Consider the following 27,958-nt stretch of genomic DNA (forward strand, 5'->3'; position numbering starts at 1 on the left):
CCAAATAACTATGGCCCTTCCCATCCTGATAATACCAGGCCACAGCTGTCTGCTTTACCTTGGCTGGTAATCCAACTTGAGGGGGATCCCACTTTTTTTTTTTTTTTAATTATTTATAAATAATTATAAAAAAACAGCTTGGGGGTGACCTCCAAATTGGATCACCAGCCATGGTGAAGCTGCCAGCTGTGGTCTATAGGCTGCAACCGTCTGCTTTACCCCAGCTGGCTATCAAAAATAGGGGGGACCCCACGTCATTTTTTTTAATTATTTATATTTGGGCTAAATACAAGGCACAACACAATGAAAGTCACTAACGGGCACCAGCTTAGAATATGCAGGGGGTAGGACATTATATATGTGTTAGACATCTATCCATCCATCGATCCTAGCGCTGTTTAGTCTATGTGCCCACAATCAGGATTTGTAGCATTTTGGATGCAGAGTGTTTTCACTGCGTCCATAACGCTGCGTTGTGCAGTACAAGCACAGTGGAAGGATTTTTAGAAATCTCCTGACCACGTCACTTCTTTTCTCTGCAGCATAAACTGACCTGCGGTGCGGCTTCCTGAGCAGCAGGATGTCAATTTATGCTGCAGAGACTAAAGTGTTCTTCGAAGGAAGAATAAAGTCTGCAGCAGTCTGAACCCGGAGTGTATACACAGGTAGCTGCGTTCTCCCGTGGACAACACTCACATCTCTGCAGGAGGGCTCGCACTGCATCCTAGACAGTGTCGCCAGATTGTGGGCACATAGCCTAAAAGTGAGAAATTTGGCGCAACAGCAACATTTTTGTGAAGTACCTGTAGATTTAAAATTCTCACTATACCCCTGGATAAAGTGCTTGAAGGGTCTAGTTTCCAAAATGGGGTCACTTGTGGGGGTTTCTGCTGTATAGGTGACCTAGGGGCCCTGCAAATGCGACATGGTGCCCACAATTTGTTTCAACTTTTACAAAATTCAAATCATGCTCCTTCCGTTCCGAACCCTACTGTTTGTCCAAACAGAGCTTTTTTCACCACATATGGAGTATCACTGCACTCATAAGAAATTGGATAACAAACTGTGTGCTCCATTTTTTGGTATTTCCTCTTGAAAAAGTGAGGAATTTTGTGCTAAAGCAACATTTTTCTGAAAAAAAATCTAAATTTTCAATATGACTACCTAAGGTTATGAAATTCTATGAAGTATCTGTGGGTTCAAATGCACTATACCCCTAGATAAAATCCTTGAGGGGTCTAGTTTCCAGAATGGGGTCACTTGTGGGGGAGCTCCACTGTTTAGGCACCTCAGGGGGTCACCAAACGCAACATGGCGTTCGCTAATAATTCCTGCCAATTTTGCAGTCAAATGGTGCTCCTTTCCTTCCGAGCCTTGCCGTGCACCCAAACAGTTGACTTCCACCACATATGATGTATCAGCGAACTCAGGAGAAATTGCACAATACATTTTATGGTGCATTTTTTTCCTGTTACCTTTGTGAAAAAAAAGCTACCTAGTTAAAATAACTTTGTGGTAAAAAAAAAATTTTTTATTTTCACGGCCTAACATTATAAAATTCTGTGAAGCACCTGGGGGTTCAGGGTACTCACCAAACATCTAGATAAATTCTTTGAGGGGTCTATTTTTCAAAATGGGGCCACATGTTTGGGAGCTTCACTGTATAGGCACCTCAGGGGTACTCCAAATGCGACATGGCATCTGCTATTGATTCCACCCAATTTTGCAGTCAAATGGCACTCCTTCCCTTCCGAGCCCTGCCATGCGCCCAAACAGTTGATTTCCACCACATATAAGGTATCGCCAAACTCAGGAGAAATTGCACAATACATTTTATGCTGAATTTTTTTCTTTTACTCTTGTAAAAAAAAAAAAGCTACCTGGTTGAAGTAACGATTTTGTGGTAAAATGTTATTTTTTTATTTTCATGGCTCAACGTCACAAAATTCTGTTAAGCACCTGGGGGTTCAGGGTAGTCACTAAACATCTAGATAAATTCCTTGAAGGGCCTAGTTTCCAAAATGGGGTCACTTGTGGGGGGTTTCTGCTGTTTAGGTACCTTAGGGGACCTCCAAATGCGACAATGCAATCTTTTTCAGCCAAATTTCCTTTCCAAAACTCAAATACTGCTCCTTCCGTTCCAAGCCCTCCCCTTTGTCCAAACAAAGGTTTCAGACCACATGTGAGGTATCACCGCGCTCATGAGAAAGTGGGTAACAAACGTTGAGGTCAAATTTTTGGAATTACCTCTTGAAAAAGTGAGAACATTGATGCTAAAGCAACATTTTTGAGAAAATTATTAAAATTTTCAATATGACAACGTAACGTTAACAAAATCTGTGAAATACTTGTGGTTCCAAAATGCTCACTATACCCCTAGATAGAGGCCTTGAGGGGTCTAGTTTCCAAAATGGCATCACTTGTGAGGGGTTTCTTCTGTTTGGGTTCCTTAGCGGACCTGTAAATGCAACATGGTGCCCGCAATCTATTTCAGCCAAATTTGCTTTCCAAAATTCAAATATTGCTCATTCTGTTCCGAGCCCTCCCATTTATCCAAACAGAGGTTTTTGACCACATGTGGGGTATCGGCGCGTTCATAAGAAAGTGGGTAACAAGTTTTGGGGTCCATTTTGTTGTGTTATTTCTTCTAAAAGTGAATAAATTTGGGTTAGAGCAGCATTTTTAGGTAAAATTTAATTTTTGCTTTTTTTCATTCCACATTGCTTTTGTTCATGTGAAGCACCTGAAGGGTTAATAAACTTCTTGAATGTGATTTTGAGTACTTTGGGGGGTGCAGTTTTTAGAATGGGGTCACTTTTGGGTATTTTCTGTCACCTAGGCCTATCAAAGTCACTTCAAATATGATGTGGTCCCTAAAAAAATGGTTTTGTAAATTTTGATGTAAAAATGAGAAATTGCTGATAAACTTTGAACCCCTCTAACTTCCTAACAAAAAAAATTTTGGTTCCAAAATCGCGCTGATGTAAAGTAGACAAGTGGGAAATGTTATTTATTAACTATTTTGTGTGACATAACTCTCTGGTTTAACGGTATAAAAATTCAAAAGTTAAAAAGTGCTACATTTTCAAACTTTTTGCCAAAATTAAATTTTTTTTCATAAATAAACTCAATAAATATTGTCCTAAATTTGGTACTAACATGAAGTCCAATATGTGACGAAAAAACGATCTCAGAATCACTGGGATCGGTTGAAGCGTTCCAGAGTTATAAACTCATGAAGTGACACTGGTCAGAATTGCAAAATTTGGTCTGGTCATTAAGGTGAAAATTAGCTTCGTCACTAAGGGGTTAAACAAAATACTGCATTATGATAAATAATTGAAGCTGTATCTATACCTACAATCTATGGAAGATTCCAGAAACACTTAAAACCATCATTCTCATGCCCCTGATTGCTAAATTTGTTACATTTGAATTTTAATCCTGAATATTAATCACATACAGTATATTACCTTCATTAATTTTTTGCAGCTAAATACATAGTTTCACTGAATAGTCATCTGGATCATTTTAAAGCCAAAACAATTTCAACAAAGCCCCCTTTCCAGACATAGCGTATTAAATAACCTGCGATTTGGCAAGGAAAAACACATTCTTTCAGTAAGTCAGCTGAGGTAATGTAAGCTTATCTTAAATGCAGAAAGCTGATTTAAACATTTCTTCTATAAAACTTTACAACAAAATTGCAATGTATCGTTCTAAAACTTTTTTCTATTTAAAATGTGCAAAACATTCATTGCATCAATACTGCTAAGTGCTGAAAATAATCCAATCCTTAGGTAATCCTTAACATCAGTATACCGTTGGCCTTTTATTTATAGAGTATCTGTGCTGAAATTCTTATTTAATGGAGAGCAGTGTGATTCCGGCTGCTTTTACACTCAATGCTAGTTTACATCTGTTAAAAATAGATTTACTAAATGCGTACCCAGTACAAACCACGGTCACTGCCTCTAAAAAAAATTGAAGCGTGACTATTTTCTTGATTTTACAGTTTTCATTTTCCAATTCTGATGTCATATTGATACATTGTTAACTGTATGAGATTATATAAGACTGCGATACATTACACAAAATTAATAAGTACATTGCTAAATAGATTTAACACAAAATAAAACAGTTTAGAAGAAAATCAGAGGTATTATACGGCTCATCTTTATTGCTGAGCTCCAACAATTGGAAATGCTCCTCTTCCACCTGTTTTGGGGATCTCCACCTATTTTTGGGATCAAAGTGATCGAAATATTTATTCGATCAACTGCACCAAATTGCAAACCTCTGACTGTTTGATACTGGTTTGAATAGTCATGTGAGTCAAGATGCTTTACAAAATTAACATTTAACAGAAATTTTGACGGACTTCTTGTAAAGAGATAAGCATGAGTAACAAATAATGGCTTTTTGCACTGTGTTCTTTAATCCCTTCACGACCCAGCCTCTTTTCACCTTCCCAACCGAGCCAAATTCTACAATCTACAATTCTGACCAGTGTCATTCTATAAGGTAATAACTCTAGAATGCTTCCACAGATCCCAGGGATTCTGAGGCTATTTATTTGTGACACATTGTACTTCATGTTAGTGGTAAATTTTGATTTGTGTTTATTTCTGAAAATATAGAGAATTTTACAAAAAAATTGAAAATGTAGCAATTTTTCAACTCTGAATATTTATGCCCTTAAACTAGATAGTGACATCACATAAAAGCATTAATAAATAACATTTGCTATGTTTACTTTACATAAGCACTAGTTTTGAAACATCATTTTGTACGTTAGAAAGTTCAGAAGGGTTAAAAGTTTATTTCAATTTTCTCATTTTACCAACAAAATTTACTAAACCAATTTGTTTAAGGGACCACATCCACTGTCCTGACCACCGTAATCTCCCAAGATCTATTTCTCTCCTCCTCTTCAAACAGAACTTGAAAACTAATCTGTTCAAAAATGCCTATATTCTCCAATGACCCCACTTTCTTACCACTTCCCTACCTACTGTCTCTTCCAAAATATCCTATAGAATGTAAGCCCGCAAGAGCAGGGTCCTCTTCCCTCTCTACTAATCTGTATATTTTAACTTGTATATGTATTTTATATGTAACCCCTTCTCATGTACAGCACCATGGAATCAATGGTGCTCTATAAATAAATAAATAATAATAACAATATTAATTTGAAGTGACATTGAAGGGCCCATGTGACAGAAAATACACAAAAGTGACACCATGTTAAACACTGCTCAAGTCTATATTCAGGGAGATTAATAACCCTTTAGGTGCGTCACAAGAAGTAAGGAAATGTGGAAGAAAAAAAATGAAAATTTTACTTTTTCCCACAAAAATATTGCTTTAGCTCTAATTTTTTCCTCTTCACAAGGGTGACAGAATAAAATCGACTTTACAATTTCATGTGCAATGTCTCCTGAGTATGCCGATACCATATATGTTGTGGAAAACTACTGTTTAGACACACAGCAGGGCTCGGAACGGTAGACGCGCTATTTCATTTTTGGAGCGTAAAATTGGCTGGAATAGATTGTGAATGCCATATCGCATTTGCAGAGTCCTTCATGTGCCTAAATAGGGGAAACTCCACAAAAGTCACCCCATTTTGGAAAATATACCCTTCTAGGAATTTATCTAGATAGGGGATGAGCACCTTGAACCCATTGGTACTTCATAGAATTTAATAAAGTTGAGTCGTGAAAATGAAAAAATGAATTTTTATGAAACAAATGTTGTTTTAACCATCAATTTTTAAATTTTCACAAGGGTACCAGTTGAAAATAGACCATACAAATTGTTGTGTAATTTCTCCAGAGTACAGGGATACTTCTTATGTAGTAATAAACTACTGTTTGGGTTCACAGCAGGGCTCGGAAGTCAAGGAGCGCTATTTGATTTTTTGAGCACCATTTTGGCTGGGATAGATTGCAGATGCCATGTCACATTTGAAGATTCCCTGACATGCAAAAACAGCAGAAATCCACCACAAGTGAACCCATTTTGGAAACTAAACCTCTCAAGCATTTCAAGTGAGCAATGTTAACCCATAGGTCTTTCATGGAATTGTATAACATTGGGCTGTGAAAATAAAAATAAATATCATTTTTTTACTAACATGTGGGTTCACCCCCAAAGTTTTAATTTTCAGAAAGGGTAATAGGAGAAAATGAAAAATACAATTTGATACACATTTTGTTCTGAGTTTGCCAATACCCCATATGTAGTAAAAGTAAAAAAAGAACCAAAAAAAACAAAAACAAAATACTTTTGAGGAAAGCTGAGAAGTGAAGGAGCACTATATTGGAGTTCAGATTTAGTTGGAGAGGTTTGGGGGGCCATATCACATTGGCAGAGCTTCTGCCATAAGAAAAATTATCAAAGAATGAACCTTTAATTAAATCTATTAAAAAGGTATATCCAAATTTACCAGAAAGAACACTCTTCTCTAAATAGTAAAGAGCAAAAAAGGGGTAAATACCAAAGTTTTTTATTTTTTTGTGTTTTTTTGTGTGGAGGGACACTGACCCTAATATGCCCCTACTGTGTCCTTACCTATCAACGGAGGATATGACGCCCTAGGGTCCCATGGGACGACGGGACAACGTCTGATTATGAGGACCTTGACTACAGGACATCTATGCCATATAAGTAACTGCCAATTCTGGTATGGCCATTGTTTGTCATTAGTAGTTTTTTATTAATATTTTTTCTTTTTGGGTGCACATATTAGTGTAGTATAGGGCATATTTGGCAGTTCTTAGGGTCTCCCATTGGTGAATGGGGGCGCCACATCCCTAGGGCGTCATACCCTCCCATTTGGATATTCCTTTTTAATAGATTTAATTAAAGGTTAATTTTGATGGGAATTTTTCTTATGGTTTCTAGTAAATTGGTTCCCTTGTTGTTACCAGCTGCAGTTTTGGTTTTCTTCAGAGCCTCTGCCATGCCAGAAAAGCAGACCCCCATAAGTGACCACATTTTACAAACTACACTTGTCAATATTTTTATCTAGGGGTGCAGGGCGCATATTGACACCCCAGGTGTGCCACATAATTTTATACCATTGGGTGGTGAAGAAAGAATAATTCCATTTTTTTCCTAAAATGTTGTGTTAGCTTCAAGTTTTTTTATTTTTATAAGCTTTAATAAAAAATGGACTACAGTGTTTTTTGTGTAATTTTTTCTGAGGGCACCAATATCCCCCATGTAATTGGGAGCTACTTCTGCAGTACAGTGCAAAGCTGAGAAGGGAAGGAGCACCATATTTGACTTCAGAATTTTCTGGAATGGTTTGTAGATTGGGAGACCTTGGTGGCCTTTCAACTGTCCCATGATAACCTATCCACTTTCCAGAACAGTGTTGCGATGATGTGGCCGGGTCTGGTCTGGCCGGTGTCTGGGTGACCGCTGCCATGGCTGGAATGAGGGTCTCGGTCTGGATCTCTGCAGCTGGAGCTTCTGGTAGATATACTGAAGGTTCCACTGCCGGGGTTGATGGGGGCAGCTCGGCGTCCGCCGAGGACAGGGTAGTTGGTGGTGGAGAGGTCACCGTGAGCGGGGACAGTCCGGATCCCTCAGCTGCTGTGGCCAGATTTGGGCAATCAATAGGGACTTTGTAACCGCTTACCCTCTCTTTACATGGGATTTCGATCTCACAGGCTGGCACCGCCACTGCCAGGCTCCTCATCTCTTCCCTCCAGTGGTTCAGGATGAATAGGAGCTGCATCCGCATTCTCCTGCACAGCTGCTCCATTTCCTCCTCTATCCATGCCGCGATCTCAGGGACAGCACGCTCTGGGGACCAGTCTCGCTCCACCATCTTGCCACTGTGTTTTCCAGGATCGTTGTCACAGAGTCCTGGCGTCCCTGCTCCTCTTTCGCTAGTTACACATCCTGGCCCGCCCCCTCGGTCTTTTCGCAGCACTTTCTCGCTGACCGTGGCCCTCTGGGAACTTCAGGTTCTGGCCTCACAAGGAAGATGAGGGGCGGGGCTTAGGCTTCGCGCACTTTCTTGGAGAAGACAGAGTTTTGGCGTGAAAAAATGGCGAAAAATAGCAGAATTGGCGGGAAACAAAATCTTGACTTGCGGTTTTCGGCTTTCAAGGCACACATCACCCAGGTAAGTGGGTCCTGCTCATATACTGTTCATGATACCAGGTTTTTCGAGGTGCCGAGCCGCTCAGATCTGGAGCCGCAGTGGCTCGAGGGGTCTCCGGATCCAGGGGGGACCGCGCGGACACTCAAATTAATAGAAGGGGGAAAATATGTACAAGGGGGTTGGAAAGTTTGTGACGCCACCCACGGTGCGTGGTAATGTGAGGGACCACCGCTGCTGTTGGGGAGCCCGGTGACGATGGTGTAGCAGCAAGATGTTTAACCCCTCCATGGGTAGGCGGTTTGTATCCTGGGGCCCGTTGGGTTGTGGTTGGGGTGCCATTGGAAGTCAGAAAAGGGTCTTTCAGTGTACTCACTCAGTCCAGGAATAACAACACCGACAGCTTATAAACCAGAATTCTGAGCACCACTGCAGCTTGTAGGGAGCACGCTTGGGTCCATGCCTTTGGTGTTGCTGTTAGCCTGTGACCCTTTCCTTGGCACCTTTGTCTCTATTTGGACCCTCAAGTGTGAAACTCTTCGGGTCCCGCTCACCCGTATGGCTAACGTATGGAGTGAGCTTGCTCTCAGGGTTCACGCGTAGGATTTCTTTGGACTGTATTGGGAAAGTCCTATCCCATCGGTGCGCTAGTACCCCGATTTTGGAGCGGGTTGGGGATGAATCTTGAAGTCTTTACCCCCGTCGGGTAAATTACCAGAACGCGTGAAGCTACTTTACGGCCTAGGGTCCACGTACCCCGTCGTGCCCTGGCCCCTGCCGGGTGATAGCTCAAGGCTGCCGACTGCCCTCCTCCCCTGCTACCGGGGTTCCAGCTCCTACCAGGCCCAGACCAACGTCTGCCCCCTAGTAACTACAGGAGCCCTGCTCCAGGCCGGTGGCCTCTCCCTCACAGAGTCACCTCTACCTCCTTTTCCTTCCTCTCCTTTTTGCTCCACAGTCACTTTCTCACTTTCCCCTTACCAACCCCCATGTGGGCGGCCCTATTACCTTCAGGCCCCCCAATGGTGTGTCTGGTGGGTACAGTGTAAAGTGTTCCTACGATTTTAATTGACTAAGCTGTTAGCAACACCAAAGAACCAGGACCCGTAACCAAGGAGGGTGGATACTGTGCAGAAGGGCAGATTGCACAATACCCTGTGACGACCTGATAAGCCAGAGTGTCAAATGTACACCATGACACTAGAACAAGGTTTTACAAAAGATCCAAAGTTTATCAAGATAAACCCATTATTTTGCCCAAAACGTGATGATCATAATTAGAGAACAGCAATGACTGTAGCACAGATAAAAGATTATAACTACATTTTCTGAAGGTAGCAACAGTCACCAATCAGTAGGAAGTGTACAGGCCTTTGCGTTGAATGACCAGCACATCTGTAGCCATAGGACATCACTAGTCTCTCACACTGCTCTGGTGTGATTTTGGTCCACTCATCTTCCAGTTTATTCCACAGTTCTTTGCCTGCTGTGAGTTTCCTGGCCATAACTTTGTCAACAATAATTTCCAGAGGTTTTCTATTGGGTTTAGATCAGGACTCTGGGCTGGCCATTTCATTGTTCCAATGTTTTCTGTTTCAAGGAACTGCTTAGCTTTTTTGCCGTGTGACAGGGGGCACTGTCCTGCGTGAAAATTGGCTGATTGAGTGATGAATGCAAGTAAGGAACCACGTCTTGTTGAAGAAGATTCTGATACACATTTGTATTCACTCAGCCATGTAGATGTATGACAGGTCCAACTCCTGCTGCAGAAATCATTCCCCAAACCATGACACTTCTTCCACCACCTTTCACTGACTTCTTTACACACTTTGGGTTCAGTCATTCTCCAGTTTGTCACCGAACATAATGTTTTCCATCTGACCCAAATAAATTAAACTTGCTTTCATCACAAAATGAACTGTGGACCACTTCCCCTCTGTCCACAGAACATGCTCCTCACAAAAGGTGAGTCTAGCCTTTTGATTCTTTCTGCTAATGAGAGGTTTCCAAATGCTCTTAAATGTTGCAACACTCTATGACGAGACAGATCCTTACCCTGTTCAGTGCTGAACTGGCGAGCAGTTCCAGCAGCAGTGTTGAAACGATTACCCATGGAGATTCTCTACATTATCCTGTCCTCTCTTGCATTTTCGAGGGTGACCAGTGTTCTTGGGGAACTTGAAAGAGTTTGTGATGTTGTAAAGATGCAATATTCACAGACTTGGAAAAAAACAACTTCTCTTGCTATGGCTGATAGGGTCACCCTTTTGGAGGGTTTCAGTTACTTTGGAACAGCACATCATTTTTGAAAAGTCAGTGCAAACTGAAAAGTTAGTCTGGCAATTAAATAGCGTTTGACAAATAATTAAGGAAATTAGCACCACTTGCACAATAACACAAATAACTTGCAGGTATCTGAAAGTCTTCGCTAATTTTGATCAGTGTTCTTTTTCATTCACCTTATTTACATTTTTATTATGTGCTTAAGAATAAATTCAATTTATGAAATATGTTTAAAATACTGCTGGTTTACTCAGGATATAATCACATAGGACTACACAATGACCTTAACATTTAAGAAATTGTGTTATTCTCTAATTTTGATCTCCAGTGCACTTATTGGTATAATTTTTTTTTCAGTTTTTTGTTATTCATTTTCTGAATTTTTAAAAATATGTTTTATATTTTATTTTCACTTCTTTACTTAATCCCAGGTTGGGACATTAACTTATATTAGTCTGATCGCTGTTATAAAATATTGCAATGCACAAGCATTGCAATACATTATCCCTGTCATTATGACTCTGACAGAATGCCTGTTAGACCATGCCCGAAAGTCATCATTTGACCTCGGATTACCATGGGCCCCCATAGGAGAGGGAGTGCATTCTCTCCCCCCGCCGCCTTGTGAAGGCACCATTACTGGTTGAGACAACCTGAGATGTCTGCTTCACCTTTTGTCGGCCACCATTCTAGACTTGTGTAACATGAATTTCACGGAGCCTGGATGGACATTAGTGATCTCACTATTACGAAACATACATAACACCTCCACTGCAGCATTTGTCGAACCAGAAATGATAGACCTTGTGAGGAGCAGACTTGTTGACTCCAATACTTTACCGGGACAGCCACTTCATGGCTTTTGAATGGGTGGATGACCGTCATTCCAACTATTCAACTTAATTCCAACTGTTATGGCACTCACATGATGCATTTTTGTGATTTTCTTGGCAGACAGATCACTATCAAACAGCTGGATGTTGCTGTTTCTCATTTCCTGGGTAATCTTCATTATGGCTGCTCCTCGATTCGAACCAGTGACCCTTTGCTTAGGAATCAACCATATACCCCACTGAGCTATTGGGGATGTGAGAACAGGTTGTAATTTGTAGTATACAGAAAGAAAAATATTTTTCAACCACTAGGAGCAAAACAGTAACAATGCAGTGACTTGACAATAATCTGCATAAGTTATCATATACATATACAGTGCCTTGCAAAAGTATTTGGCTCCCTTGAATTTTTCAACCTTTTCCCACATTTCAGGCTTCAAACATGAAGATAAAAATGTTAATGTTATGGTGAAGAATCAACAACAAGTGGGACACAATTGTGAAGGTGAACGAAATTTATTGCTTATTTTAAACTTTTTTAAAAAATAACTGAAAAGTGGGGAGTGCAATATTATTCGTTAAGTTAATACTTTGTAGGGCCCCCTTTTGCTGCAATTACAGCTGCAAGTCGCTTAGGGTATGTCTCTATCAGTTTTGCACATTGAGAGACTGAAATTCTTGCCCATTCTTCCTTTGCAAATAGCTCGAGCAGAGTGAGGTTGGATGGAGAGCGTTTGTGAACATCAGTTTTCAGCGCTTTACACAGATTCTCAATTGGATTTAGGTCTGGACTTTGACTTGGCCATTCTAACACCTGAATATGTTTATTTGTGAACCATTCCATTGTAGATTTTGCTTTATGTTTGGGATCATTGTCTTGTTGGAAGACAAATCTCCGTCCCAGTCTCAGGTCTTTTGCAGACTCAAACAGGTTTTCTTCAAGAATGGTGCTGTATTTGGCTCCATCCATCTTCCCATCAATTTTAACCATCTTCCCTGTCGCTGCTGAAGAAAATCAGGCCCAAACCATGATGCTGTCACTGCCATGTTTGACTTTGGGGATGGTGTGTTCAGGGTGATGAGCTGTGTTGCTTTTATGCCAAACATATCATTTGGCATTGTGCCCAAATAGTTCTATTTTGCTTTCATCTGACCAGAGCACCTTCTTCCACATGTTTGGTGTGTCTCCCAGGTGGCTTGTGGCAAACTGTAAACAACACATTTTATAGATATCTTTGAGAAATGGCTTTCTCCTTGCCCCTCTTCCATAAAGGCCAGATTTGTGCATCGTACGACTGATTGTTGTCCTATGGACAGACTCTCCCATCTCAGCTGTAAATCTCTGCAGTTCATTCTCAGTGATCAGGGGCCTCTTGGCTGCAGCTCTGATCAGTCTTCTCCTTGTATGAGATGAAAGTTTGGATGGACGGCCGGGTCTTCGTAGATTTGCAGTGGTATGATGCTCCTTCCATTTTAATATGATCGCTTGCACAATGCTCCTTGGGATGTTTACATTTTTGGACTTCTTTTTGTAACCAAATCCAGCTTTAAACTTTTCCACAACAGTATCACGGACCTGCCTTTTGTGTTGCTTGGTCTTCATATGCTATCTGCGCTTTAAACAGAACACTGAGACTATCACAGAGCAGGTGCATTTATACAGAGACTTGATTACAAACATGTGGCTTATATTTATAATCATCAGTCATTTAGGACAACATTGGATTTATTCAGAGATCCTCAAAGAACTTCTGGAGTGAGTTTGCTGCACTGAAAGTAAAGAGGACAAATAATATTGCACGCCCACTTTTCAGTTATTTATTTTTTAATAAAGTTTAAAATTAGTAATAAATTTCGTTCAACTTCACAATTGTATATATGTCAACCTCCCTGGGTCCCTTCCTGGTATGTATGTCATTCATCAGGGTATAATGCACCATCCGGGGCTACCTTCCAGGTATATATGTCGCTCATCCTGAAACCCATGCTGGTTTATATCCCCATCTTAATATATATGTCTCCTAACCTGTGGTTATTCCAGAAATACACTGGAGATTAAAATTAGAGAACAACACACAATTTCCTACATGTTAAGGTCATTGTGTAGTCCTATGTGATTATATCCTAACATGAGTAAACTCACAGTATTTTAAGCTTATTTCATAATAAAAATGTAAATAAGATTAATAAAAAAGAACACTGATCAAAATTAGAGAACACTTTCAGATACCTGCAAGTTATTGGTGTTCATCTAGCATGTGGTGCTAATTTCCTTAATTATCTGACAAACACTATTTAACTGGCAAACTAACTTTCCAGTTTGCAATGACTTTGAATTAATGGTGTGCCATTCCAAAGTGACTGAAACCCTCCGGCAGCAGGTTGTCCAGATGAAGACCAAATGGGTGACCCTATCAGAAATAGCAAGAGAAGTTGGTTGTTCCAAGTCTGTGATTTTTAAGAATATTGCATCTTTACAACATCACAAACTCTTTCAAGTCCCCCCAAGAAGGCTGGTTGCCCTCGAAAGACAACTGCAAGAGAAGACAGCATAATGCAGAGAATCTCCATGTTTCAACACTGTAGCTGGAATTGCTCACCAGTTTAGCAGGGAAAAGGGTAAGGATCTGTCTCATCATTTAGTGTCACGATGTTTAAGAGCATTTGGACTGAAATTTCATTTTGCAATGACCACCAAACCTCTCATTAGCAGAAAGAATCAAGTGGTCCACAGTTCATTTTAGTGATGAAAACAAGTTTAATTTTTTAATTTATTTGGGTTTGAAGGGAAACATTATGTTCATCAACACACTGGGGAAAGACTGAACCCAAAGTGTGTTAAGTCATTGAAATGTGGTGAAAGAAGTGTCATAATTTAGGAAATGTGTTCTGCAGCAGGATTTGGACCTCTCAAACAGATACATGACAGAGTGAATGCAAGTGTGTATCAGAACCTTCTTCAACAACACGTGGTTCCTTGCTTGCATTCACCACTCACAATACCCCCTGTCCCAAAGTAAAAGGGGTAAAGCAGTTCCTTGAAACAGAAAACATTGAAACAATGAAATGTATATCCCAGAGTCCTGATCTAAAGCCAATAGGAAACCTCTGAAAATCCTTGGTGACAGAGGTATGGCCCACAACAGTCAAAGAAGAAACTAAAAGAAGAATGGACTAAAATCACACCAGAGCCATGTGAGAGACTAGCAATGTCCTGTGGCTACAGATATGCTGAAATCATTGAAAGCAAAGGCCTGTTCACTAGAGATGAGCCACCACCCCTAGAGTTCGAGTTCGGTTCGGTTCATCGAATGGAGGCTAGGTTTGGCGAATGTTCGTTGAACGTTCGACGAACTCCTTCGAACCCCATTGAAAATAATGTCAGGCAAACAAAAACACATAAAAACACATTACACATGTACACATACAGTTAATAAACATTGCCATTACACTTACAGGTTCTCGTGACGCGTCCTGCACTCTGTTTGCCGCTTTTTTCCTTCCGATCATCGCTGCATCCTCCCGGTAACCAGCTCTGATGTTAGGACCTTCCGTGACATCAAAATAGCATAAGATCAGTCACGTGTGTATTATCTTATTGGCTACAGACTGGTCACATAGCTAGAAGTCATGCTAGGTCCTGTCAGTGCATCTCTCCGGTACGCGGTGCTCATTTGTGCATCTCCGTGTACCGGCGAGATGCTCTGGCACATGGTCGGCTTCCCTGTTCCTGCATGTGGGCACTCTTTACAGGCCCACATGCAAGGACTGGCTGCCACAGCCGGTGAATTGCGGCATCGGGAGTCACGTGATCGTAGCACCGTTGCTATAGTAACTGCCTGTCAGATTACTTTAGCAACGGTGGCAGCCGTGACGTCATCACTTACAGCCCGCAGCCTCTGCTCACTCTCACTGAGTGATTAGACTGCACGGGGAGCAGTAGCGTCTTCCTCCCATGTAGTGCTGTCTGATGTAGCAGAGCTGCATGGGTTGAAGGAGAAAGAAGACAAAACACAAGGATCGTGGAGGGATGACAGTGAGTAATAAACATGGAGTCTCTAAGTGGGTCTGTGTATTTATTTCTATTAAAGTATTTTTTCTCTGTGTGGTGTCTTTTTTTTAACCCTTTATTGGAGATTCTTAATGGCCGGGTCAAACTTGCCTGACATTAAGAATCTCTGGCTTAATACTAGCTAGTAAAACAAAGCTAGTATTAACCCATTATTACCCAGCAAGCCACCCAGCTTCAGGGCTGCTGGAAGAGTTGGATACAGCGCCAGAGGATGGCGCTTCTATGAAAGCGCCATTTTCTGGGGTGGCTGTGGACTGCAATTCACAGCAGAGGGGCCCAGAAAGCTCGGGCCAACCTGTGCTGCGGATTCCAATCACCAGCTGGACACAAAAATGGGGCAAAGCCCATGTCGATTTTTTTTTTTAATTATTTCAAGAAATTCATGAAATAATTAAAAAAAGGGCTTCCCTATTTTTTTTAGTTTCCAGCTGGGTACAAATAGGCAGCTGGGGGTTGGGGGCAGCCGTACCTGCCTGCTGTACCTGGCTAGCATAAAAAAATATGGCAAAGCCCACGTAATTTTTTTGGGGGACAAAAAACTCCTGCATACAGTCCTGGATGGAGTATTCTGAGCCTTGTAGTTCTGCAGCTGCTGTCTGCTCTCTTGCATACACTAGTGAATGGAGCAAGCTGAGCCTTGTAGTTCTGCATATGCTGTCTGCTCTCCTGCATACACTAGTGAATTGAGCATGCTGAGCCTTGTAGTTTTGCAGCTGCTGTCTGCTCTCCTTCATACAGACAGACAGGAGACAGCAGCTGCAGAACTACAAGGCTCAGCAAACTCCATCCAGGACTGTATGCAGGAGTTTTTTGCCCCCCAAAAAAATTAGGTGGGCTTCGCCATGTTTTTGTATGCTAGCCAGGTACAGCAGGCAGCTACGGGCTGCCCCCAACCCCCAGCTGCCTATTTGTACCCAGCTGGGAACTAAAAATATAGGGAAGCCCTTTTTTTTAATTATTTCATGAAAAATGACATGGGCTTAGCCCAATTTTTGTGTCCAGCCAGGTACAACTAGGCAGCTGGGGATTGGAATCCGCAGCGCAGGGTGTCCAAGCTTTCTGGGCACCCCTGCTGCGAATTGCAGTCCGCAGCCGCCCCAAAAAATGGCACTTTCATAGAAGCGCCATCTTCTGGCACTGTACACTGTATCCAACTCTTTCAGCTGCCCTGGTGGCTCACTGGGTAATAATGGGGTAAGGGCTAGCTTTATATTATCAACTGGCCCTAAGCCCGAAATTTATGGTGTCACGCCAATATTAGACATGGCCACCATGAATTTCTAGTACAGATAAAAAAAACACAACACACAGAAAAATATTTTTATTAGAAATAAAACACAACACAATTAGTGACTCCATTTTTATTGAAATAAAGGACCCCCCGCCGCAGTAATCCTGGGTCAAGGGTCCCGCGCCGTCCAATCCAGATCCAATATCATCTGATCGGTTTGCTGGAAGGCAAAGCGATCAGATGATGTGTCTGGTTCAAGAGCCTGAATCATATGACACAGCAGCTGATTGTATAAACGACTTTTATACAATCAGCTGATGCATCAGTGCAAAAAACCCCAACAAAATACACACTTCTGTGCAGACTCCTGTCTGACAGCAGCAGCTAATAGTTTACCCGGTCGGGCGGTAAAAAGCCGGCATAACCGCTCAACTTTTAGTGTCAGCTGATTCCGTCAGGTGACCGCATCAGCTGATCATCACCAGGTCTGAGAGAGAGAAAAGAGAGAAAAAGAGAAAAGAGAGAAAAAAGAGGAGAGAGATAGGGAGAGAGAAAAAAGAGAGAGAAAAGAGAAGAGAGAGGGAGAGAGAAGAGATAGGAGAGAGAGAAGAGGAGAGAAGAGAGAGGGAGAGAGAGAGAAGAGGGAGAAGAGAGAGAGGGGAGGGAGAAGAGAGAGAAGAGGAGAGAAGAGGAGAGAAGAGAGAGAGGAGGGAGAGAGAAGAGAGAGAGGAGAGAAGAGAAGAGAGAGGAGAGAAAGAGAAAAGAGAGAGAGAGAAGAGAGAGGGGAGAGAGAAGAGAGAGAGAAGAGGAGAGAAGAGCGAGAGAGAGAGGAGAGAGAGGAGAGAGACAGAGAGAGAGAACAAGAGAGAGAGAACAAGAGAGAGAAGAGAGAGAGAAGAGAGAGGAGAGAGAGAGAGAGGAGAGAGCAATGCAGCCTCATTCCGTGAACTGCTCCGATTTTAGAGGTGTTGGCCGCGGCTCACAGCTGATGTCCGACTCCTCCCCTCAGTGCATAATTAAATTAAATTAAATTATAAATAAATAATAATTATAATTTAATATTAAAAATAAATCAAATTCTTTACCGGGGTGGCCAGGACTTGAACTCATGAAGTAATGCTCCCTAGGCAGTAGCTCTAACCATTGAGCCACTGCCTCTAATTAGAAACATGGGAAGATTTGGTTATCTTGACCTCTGCATTGCAGAGTGAAGTCTCTGGTGACAGTGTGGCTCACTTCAGGTGCTGCGTGGAGAGGACACAGAGCGCTCGTGTTCTACGGGGCTCACTGTCATACAGGTGGTTTCATTGCGTAGCGCATGAATACTTACCTATACCTAGACACCGCTTCTATGCCTATAGCTGCCGCGATTCTCAAGTTATTGGCGGTGGACAGGATATGGGTGGACACACTGTATATCAGACCCAGAGCCTAAGGTGAAGATAATTGTGTGGTTAGAATTGTGCATACTAGCAGAAATAGAAGCTAAGGAATCACTGCATCTGATGTATAACCACCTGACTACACCCGAAAGTAACTGTTATTGCTGATTAGGAATTGAGTGTGTGTTCAAGCATCTTTCATCTGGGTGTACATATGTAAACTTAAAACAAGTAAATGTGTTGTTTTCTACTGCTCTGCTGTCTTGTTTTTTGCACATTATACCACACTGTCAAGAAACAGAGGTAAATTGAGTGTGCCCCGGCATCACAAACATTCTTTTCTTTTTATTTGATTTCTTATTTTTGTCACTGCCATGGTCGCATGGAAACTACCACATACCACTTGGCCCATGGTACGTGACAGTATCCCTATTGATCCTGAAAATAGGCTTGTTCTAGTTCCAACTGTTGGTGAGGAACAGGACATACAGTATTTCCCAAAAGTGAGTACACCCTCACATTTCTGTTAATATTTTTATTGTATCTTTTCATGGGACAACACTGATGATACCTTCATGGTTGAAAGTATTGCCACCCTTGAAATTGTTCCAGAAAATGAAATATTTCTCCCAGAAAATTATTGAATTATTGCAATTACACACATATTGTTATACACATATTTATTTTCTTTAAATGTAATGTGTAACAACAACAATCAGAAGGAAAAAAAGGCAAATTGAACATAATTTCACACAAAACCACAAAAATGGGCAAGAGAAAAGTGTTGGCACCCTTCCAAAATTGTGGGTAAACAACTTTGTTTCAAGTATGTGATGCTCAGGCACCTCAGCTAAATTCAGGATATAGCTGTAGAGCTCCTTTCTCCAGAATCCAGAGCCCCTATAGAAACCCCTTAAAGGGATTGTACAGTCTAAAGTGACAACTCTGCAGTCACTCCATGTGACTGCAGACTTTTGAATGTTCACATTGCACCCACTGTGCGCTGTGAGGATTCTCCGGTGTCAATACATTTGCATTCAGAAAGATACTCTGGTCGGGAGTATGCAAGGTGCATACTTGAGTCCGCATTACTGTCGTACCCGGCTCCGACAATGGAGAATCCTTATAGTGCACAGTGCAAATAGTGTGATGCGAGGATCCACAAGTCTGCAGTTACATAAAGTGACTGCAGACTTGTCATTCTCGACTGGACAACCTCTTTAATCTGTTGTTATACATTTCATTTCATCACCCTTTCATGACTGCAAGCCATGAGTAAGGACCCATGTACTTCAAAACATATTGGCTAGACTATACATGCAGACTTATTGTGTATATTAATGGGGTTTGAATAAAGCTGAATGTTTTTATGGCGAGTTCTCTAGATACTGAATGATGTGTTTTTCAGATTGCTGTAGCCCTATCTCGGGGCCTATATACATAGAAGCAATTAGGGTGTACGCCATGATCAGTATTTCCAGCGTTTTGGACGCTTCAGTTGCGTCCAAAACACTGTTGTACAGTACAAGCATAGTGGATGGGATTTATAGAAATCCCATGCCCACTATGCTTCTTTTTTCCGTCTGTGGTGCGTGTTTCCAGACCGCAGCATGTCAATTGTTTGCTGCGGAATTGCATGCATCCTCCATAGGGGGAGCACAAGCAAGAGACCGCAGCGCACTGAACCCTGATCGAGGGTACAAGCAGCAGCGGTCTCCTGCGTTCTCCTATGGAAAAGATATGTGGCGCCCCAGCGGTCTGGTTGCCACAGTAGTGTTGTCCCACAAAAGGTCAATACTAAGCCTGGAAGCAAGAGTGGGGGAGTCCCTTGGCCAGTAATTACCTACAAACAATACAGTTCCTACTCAGGTCAGCAGGGGGAGCACTGACCTGGGAGAGGAGGTTGTGAGGTATTGAGGAGAACAAGTTAGAACCAGTCAGTTCTAGTCAGAGTGAGTTTTCAGTCAGAGAGAGAAGGTATAGCCATCAAAATGTCACCTCTTGAAGCCAAAGGTACAGTACCTGGGTCATATAGTCAGCACAGAAGGTGTGGCACCTGATCCAGAGAAGGTCACAGTAATCAAGGACTGGCCAAGACCCACCACGATTAAGGAGGTGCGGCAGTTCCTTGGGCTGGTGGCCTACAACCGAAGGTTCATTAACGGTTTCACGAAAATGGCAGCACCCCTTCAAGATCTCCTGGTGGGACAGTTGAAGAAGCAAAGTCCTCCATTCGAATGGAACAGCTAAGGTGAAACATTCTTTGTCCGGTTGAAGATGGCTCTTACAGGAGAAGAAATCCTGGCCTACCCTGACTATGGCCAGCTGTTTGTACTGTACACAGATGCCAGCAACGTGGGATTGGGAGCAGTTCTGTCCCAGGTACAGAGAGGCAGAGAAAAGAGAAGGTGATAGCTTACACCAGTAGAAAGCTTTTCCCACAAAAAGGAACCCAGAAAACTAAAGTTCCTTTAAACTGGAGTTCCTCGCCATCGTCTGGGCAGTGACCAAACGCTTCAAGCATTATCTGGCATTGGCCAAGCTTACCATCTTCACGGACAACAATCCATTGACCCACCTGGCAACAGCCAAGCTAGGTGCGCTGGAACAGTGATGGATGGCCCGGCTGTCCAACTATGACTTTACCATCAAGTATAGAGCTCATTTACTCGAGTCCGAAGAAGATCTGGATGAGCTGGAAGAGACAGAGTTACCGGCTTTCCACCAACAAGGTGTCTCCTAGTACATGCATGCTGTAATAGAGAAGCGCTCGAGCCAACAAGGGGTCTCTTTCAACCCATTGCCTCACCATGGATGGGAGGAAACATAGAACAGTGACCCGGCCGTCCGATTAGTCAAAGAAAAGATGGCACAAGCTGACCCCCATCTTGGTCCTGATGCTCCACAAGATATCCAACAGCTGTGGAAGGAGAGGGGTCGACTGTTTCTCTACAAGGGCAAGTTATGCAAAAGATATGTTAACTGGCGGACCAATGAACTTGTCTGGCAAATAGTGGTTCCACAGAAGGATGCCCCTATGGTCCTAGAAGCATACCATGATGGATCAGGACACTTCGGGTGGAAGAAGTTGGAGATCCTACTCCGTGACCGGTTCTACTGGGTTGGCATGATATAAATAAGAAGGACACACAGGAAAGGGAGTTGCATTATCATCACAATATATATAATAGCAAGAGTGAAGAATCCCTTATATAGTGCAACCATTGGCTACATATCCATACTGGACAAATCGTATAATAATACGTGGAAAAGAGGAGAAAAGACACGATCAACCGTCCATTGGGTGAAAAAGAGTTCTTTATTGACCAGTGCTGAGTGGACACACAGATAAAATATTTAAAACACCAAACAAGAACCAACCGGCAATACAATTGGTCACAGATTATACCAAACGCCAGACCCTGGAATGGCATCAATTGGCAGATGATAATGTATACATCGGCATACGTATAGATATAAGAAACATATAGACATATATATAGATCACACACCACATATATCACAAATGTGGCTTTATACCCCTAATCCATATTGGAAACATATGTAACATCAAAGGGTCCGGCAAGCAAAAATTGCTTGATCATATGTGACGTGGGTGCGGTGCTACAATACTAGCCCATGTTGCAATTGTTACTGCCCTCCAAGGTCTGGTGCAATTCACGTGGTTAGGATTATAATGGTGCACGCCACTATGTACTGGGGGCCAACACAGGTGCAGTATATCTTCACCACTACATGAAGAGATACAAAGGGGACGATTACATACATCCCATAAAGATAGCAGGCTCAAATGGGCCCATCGCAAATAATATAGGTAGTGGTAAATGATATATATACACCCGTATAAGCCCAAACCAGCAAGTAGTTTATTGCCTGTAGCAACATGGAAGGTGGTTAAACCAAAAAGGTGAGTCTACCCAAGGATGGCGGTGGCTAATGCAAAGACATGCCCAAAGCGGCGACAGAATTAACCACGAGTGTGCACAAATAACATGGTTTGAGATTATAGTAATGTACGCCACTATAAACTAGGGGCCAACCCTTGTGTACATGTCCCTATCACCACATCAAGAAGTACAAGGGGGATGATGTCATACATCCCATAAATATAAATACAAACTGGCCCAAACGAGCCCGTCGCATATAATGAAGGTAGTGGTATACGGCACATGTACACCTGTGTGAGCCCAAAAACAGAGGATAATTGACTGGCTATGGCAGGATGAAAAAGTGATTAAGCCAAAGAGTAGGCTTACCAGAATGGCGATATCTACTGCTAATAAGTGCACCGAGCGGCAACAAGGCTTACCACGTGTGTGACAGGATGCAAAGTGACCAAAGCCGGAAGGTCCGCCTTCCCGACGGCCGTTTCGGCAACCGCCTTCGTCAGGGGGGGTGGAGCTATGCTGTCTGGCGGCTCAGATAAAGCGAGCGTGTACCAATCAAAATCCGGCACCACCTTCATGACGCATGCGTTGCCATGGCAGGACGCGACGCCAGCCGAACGCCGCATCAAGGGCCGGTGACGTCAGATCACACCATGTGATCCGACGACACCCGCCCCTTCAGACACAGCAATCCGGAGGACGCCGCGCGTAAGAACGGCACGCATGCGTACAAGTGGTCCGCATGGAGATCGGTTATAAGGCATGAAAAATAATCAAAATGCATATTAATAAGGAATTCTCTCAGAGATCATAATATGCATTAGCATATGACAAATAGGACACACGTATATGATAGATCACAGTTTGGATCTCAACGCTATTAATTACAGCGTGCAAAGACCAGCAAATATACTGATTGAAGGAAAACACACAGACCAATGGAGGTATCCGAGCTATGGTAACAGAGGCCTACCCATATAACAACAAAAATAAAAAATATAAATGAGAATAAACAAAGGACTATATAGTTATAACCAAAGCCCATAGGGAAATGTGACATATTATATTACACACACATAGAATACATATAGACAAGGTTTCTTCCAATGTATATACTATGCATATAAAAAATACATGGTATGCATGTCCAATTCCACATGGGGGGGAGGGTGTATAGGGGGAGGGGGGGGGGGGGGGAAAGAGGGAAGGGGGAGAGGGGGTGGAAAAGGAGGGAGGGAGGGAGAGAAGGGAGGAAATACAAGATTCTTAGAGTCCCAATCTTCTGAAATCCAAAATACATATGTCCAGGTCACAAGATCCAAGATATACGTTCATGACATTAATCATCGAGCCTACAAAAACAGCATAGAAAAAGGTGAAAATTAAAACAAATAAAAACAAAACAGTGTAGGTTAAAAGGCAAGAGGAGACCACATAAGGCATAATATACATAAAACGAGAAGCCTTGGACTATAGAAATGGAGAAAAACTGATATTCTCATTCAAACCCGACGGATATAGGGTAGAAAGTGTCCAGATCCATCGGGTTTCCATTTGTGCCAACCTTTTGCTGACCGGCCCACCCCTGATCGAAATCTCAATAGAGTCAATGCCTTTGACTCTAAGCAGGGAGGCATCACAATTATGGTATTCACGAAAATGTTTGGGTAATGTCTTCAAGGAAGATAAATCTGTTATTCCAGATGCTGCTATAATACCCAATACATGTTCGCGAACACGTGTCTTAAGTTGGCGGGTGGTCAGTCCAATATAGATCTTAGAACAAGGACACGTAGCGTAGTAAATCACAGCTTTTGTGCTGCATGTTATAGACTTCTTTATACGATATTCCTTGCGTCCAGATGAATCTGTAAAAGTAACACTAGTATCGATATTAGGACATGCGACACACCTGCCACATGGTGCACATCCCAGTTTAGGAGTGGTTCTAATCGTTTTTGTAAGGGTTTGTTGAGAATCGCCTTGATAGTGGCTATGAATCAGAGTATCATATAGGTTTTTTGCCCGCCGAAAGGTAACTTTGGGACGGGACGGGAGAATTTTATTCAAAATGGGATCGGCCTGTAAAATAGGCCAAGCATTTTGTAAACATTTTATCATGGGCACTGATTGGGCATGGAAGTTGGTAATAAAACGTACAGTATCAGTGTTCGGTTTATCAGTACATTTATAAAGTGTAGATGCCCGGGTGGAATATTTGGCCCTATGATAAGCACGTTGAGACTTGTTCCTGGGGCTGTGGGAGAGGGACCTCTTCCTGTCGGATCAGGAGTCGTCGATGGATCGTGTCCTCTTTTGGGCACGGTACATCGACGACATCTTCCTGATCTGGCAGGGATCCATTGATGACCTTCACCAATTTATGTTTCGCCTCAATCAAAACAACTATAACATTAAAATCACATACCAATGGTCTAAGACACAAGTTGAGTTTCTTGATGTCACTCTTACGAAGGATAATACCAACCACATCCAGACTGACCTGTACAGGAAACCCACCTCCACGAATGCACTTTTACATGCCTCCTCCGCCCATCCTAGACATATGATTAATGCGATTCCCTTCGGCCAATTCTTGCGGCTTAGAAGAGTGTGTTCAACTGATGCTGCCTTTGAACAGCAAGCGACTGACATGAAGCAACGCTTCAAAGATAGAGGCTACGGTAATAGGGTGATTAAACGTGCTTATCATAGGGCCAAATATTCCACCCGGGCATCTACACTTTATAAATGTACTGATAAACCGAACACTGATACTGTACGTTTTATTACCAACTTCCATGCCCAATCAGTGCCCATGATAAAATGTTTACAAAATGCTTGGCCTATTTTACAGGCCGATCCCATTTTGAATAAAATTCTCCCGTCCCGTCCCAAAGTTACCTTTCGGCGGGCAAAAAACCTATATGATACTCTGATTCATAGCCACTATCAAGGCGATTCTCAACAAACCCTTACAAAAACGATTAGAACCACTCCTAAACTGGGATGTGCACCATGTGGCAGGTGTGTCGCATGTCCTAATATCGATACTAGTGTTACTTTTACAGATTCATCTGGACGCAAGGAATATCGTATAAAGAAGTCTATAACATGCAGCACAAAAGCTGTGATTTACTACGCTACGTGTCCTTGTTCTAAGATCTATATTGGACTGACCACCCGCCAACTTAAGACACGTGTTCGCGAACATGTATTGGGTATTATAGCAGCATCTGGAATAACAGATTTATCTTCCTTGAAGACATTACCCAAACATTTTCGTGAATACCATAATTGTGATGCCTCCCTGCTTAGAGTCAAAGGCATTGACTCTATTGAGATTTCGATCAGGGGTGGGCCGGTCAGCAAAAGGTTGGCACAAATGGAAACCCGATGGATCTGGACACTTTCTACCCTATATCCGTCGGGTTTGAATGAGAATATCAGTTTTTCTCCATTTCTATAGTCCAAGGCTTCTCGTTTTATGTATATTATGCCTTATGTGGTCTCCTCTTGCCTTTTAACCTACACTGTTTTGTTTTTATTTGTTTTAATTTTCACCTTTTTCTATGCTGTTTTTGTAGGCTCGATGATTAATGTCATGAACGTATATCTTGGATCTTGTGACCTGGACATATGTATTTTGGATTTCAGAAGATTGGGACTCTAAGAATCTTGTATTTCCTCCCTTCTCTCCCTCCCTCCCTCCTTTTCCACCCCCTCTCCCCCTTCCCTCTTTCCCCCCCCCCCCCCCCCTCCCCCTATACACCCTCCCCCCCATGTGGAATTGGACATGCATACCATGTATTTCTTATATGCATAGTATATACATTGGAAGAAACCTTGTCTATATGTATTCTATGTGTGTGTAATATAATATGTCACATTTCCCTATGGGCTTTGGTTATAACTATATAGTACTTTGTTTATTCTCATTTATATTTTTTATTTTTGTTGTTATATGGGTAGGCCTCTGTTACCATAGCTCGGATACCTCCATTGGTCTGTGTGTTTTCCTTCAATCAGTATATTTGCTGGTCTTTGCACGCTGTAATTAATAGCGTTGAGATCCAAACTGTGATCTATCATATACGTGTGTCCTATTTGTCATATGCTAATGCATATTATGATCTCTGAGAGAATTCCTTATTAATATGCATTTTGATTATTTTTCATGCCTTATAACCGATCTCCATGCGGACCACTTGTACGCATGCGTGCCGTTCTTACGCGCGGCGTCCTCCGGATTGCTGTGTCTGAAGGGGCGGGTGTCGTCGGATCACATGGTGTGATCTGACGTCACCGGCCCTTGATGCGGCGTTCGGCTGGCGTCGCGTCCTGCCATGGCAACGCATGCGTCATGAAGGTGGTGCCGGATTTTGATTGGTACACGCTCGCTTTATCTGAGCCGCCAGACAGCATAGCTCCACCCCCCCTGACGAAGGCGGTTGCCGAAACGGCCGTCGGGAAGGCGGACCTTCCGGCTTTGGTCACTTTGCATCCTGTCACACACGTGGTAAGCCTTGTTGCCGCTCGGTGCACTTATTAGCAGTAGATATCGCCATTCTGGTAAGCCTACTCTTTGGCTTAATCACTTTTTCATCCTGCCATAGCCAGTCAATTATCCTCTGTTTTTGGGCTCACACAGGTGTACATGTGCCGTATACCACTACCTTCATTATATGCGACGGGCTCGTTTGGGCCAGTTTGTATTTATATTTATGGGATGTATGACATCATCCCCCTTGTACTTCTTGATGTGGTGATAGGGACATGTACACAAGGGTTGGCCCCTAGTTTATAGTGGCGTACATTACTATAATCTCAAACCATGTTATTTGTGCACACTCGTGGTTAATTCTGTCGCCGCTTTGGGCATGTCTTTGCATTAGCCACCGCCATCCTTGGGTAGACTCACCTTTTTGGTTTAACCACCTTCCATGTTGCTACAGGCAATAAACTACTTGCTGGTTTGGGCTTATACGGGTGTATATATATCATTTACCACTACCTATATTATTTGCGATGGGCCCATTTGAGCCTGCTATCTTTATGGGATGTATGTAATCGTCCCCTTTGTATCTCTTCATGTAGTGGTGAAGATATACTGCACCTGTGTTGGCCCCCAGTACATAGTGGCGTGCACCATTATAATCCTAACCACGTGAATTGCACCAGACCTTGGAGGGCAGTAACAATTGCAACATGGGCTAGTATTGTAGCACCGCACCCACGTCACATATGATCAAGCAATTTTTGCTTGCCGGACCCTTTGATGTTACATATGTTTCCAATATGGATTAGGGGTATAAAGCCACATTTGTGATATATGTGGTGTGTGATCTATATATATGTCTATATGTTTCTTATATCTATACGTATGCCGATGTATACATTATCATCTGCCAATTGATGCCATTCCAGGGTCTGGCGTTTGGTATAATCTGTGACCAATTGTATTGCCGGTTGGTTCTTGTTTGGTGTTTTAAATATTTTATCTGTGTGTCCACTCAGCACTGGTCAATAAAGAACTCTTTTTCACCCAATGGACGGTTGATCGTGGGTTGGCATGAGAAAGGCCATCGAGAAGTGATGCCGAGAATGTGGCCCATGTAACCTGAGGCGGAAAGATGATACTAACCAGAGGTCTCCCCTGCAGCCAATCATCACAAAGCTGCCCCTTGAGTTAGTGGCCTTGGACCACGTGAAATTAACACCAAGCCGGTCAGGCTATGTTTATGCCCTAACCATTGTGGACCATTACTCCCATTTCTTGGTAGTGGTTCCTGTGAAAGATCAAACAGCCAAGACAGCAACTAATGCGTTTCAAGCACACTTTTGTCGGCCCCACAGTTATCCTGAAAAAGTACTGACTGACCAGGGCCCTGCATTTGAGGCAGAAGTGTTCCAAGAATTCTGTAACCTGTACAGCTATAAGAAAATAAGAACGACTCTGTATCACCCTCAAACCAATGGACTGTGTGAGAAAATAAATAAGGTGGTTATCGACTTGCTCAAGACTCTACCTCTAGAAGAAAGAAACCTATGGACAGAGAAGTTACCAGACCTGGTGGACTTGTACAATCATATCCCAGTAAACTCCACTAACTGTACCCCGGCGTACCTG

Source organism: Anomaloglossus baeobatrachus, chromosome 4 (genome assembly GCF_048569485.1).
Source record: "Anomaloglossus baeobatrachus isolate aAnoBae1 chromosome 4, aAnoBae1.hap1, whole genome shotgun sequence".
NCBI lineage: Eukaryota > Metazoa > Chordata > Amphibia > Anura > Aromobatidae > Anomaloglossus > Anomaloglossus baeobatrachus.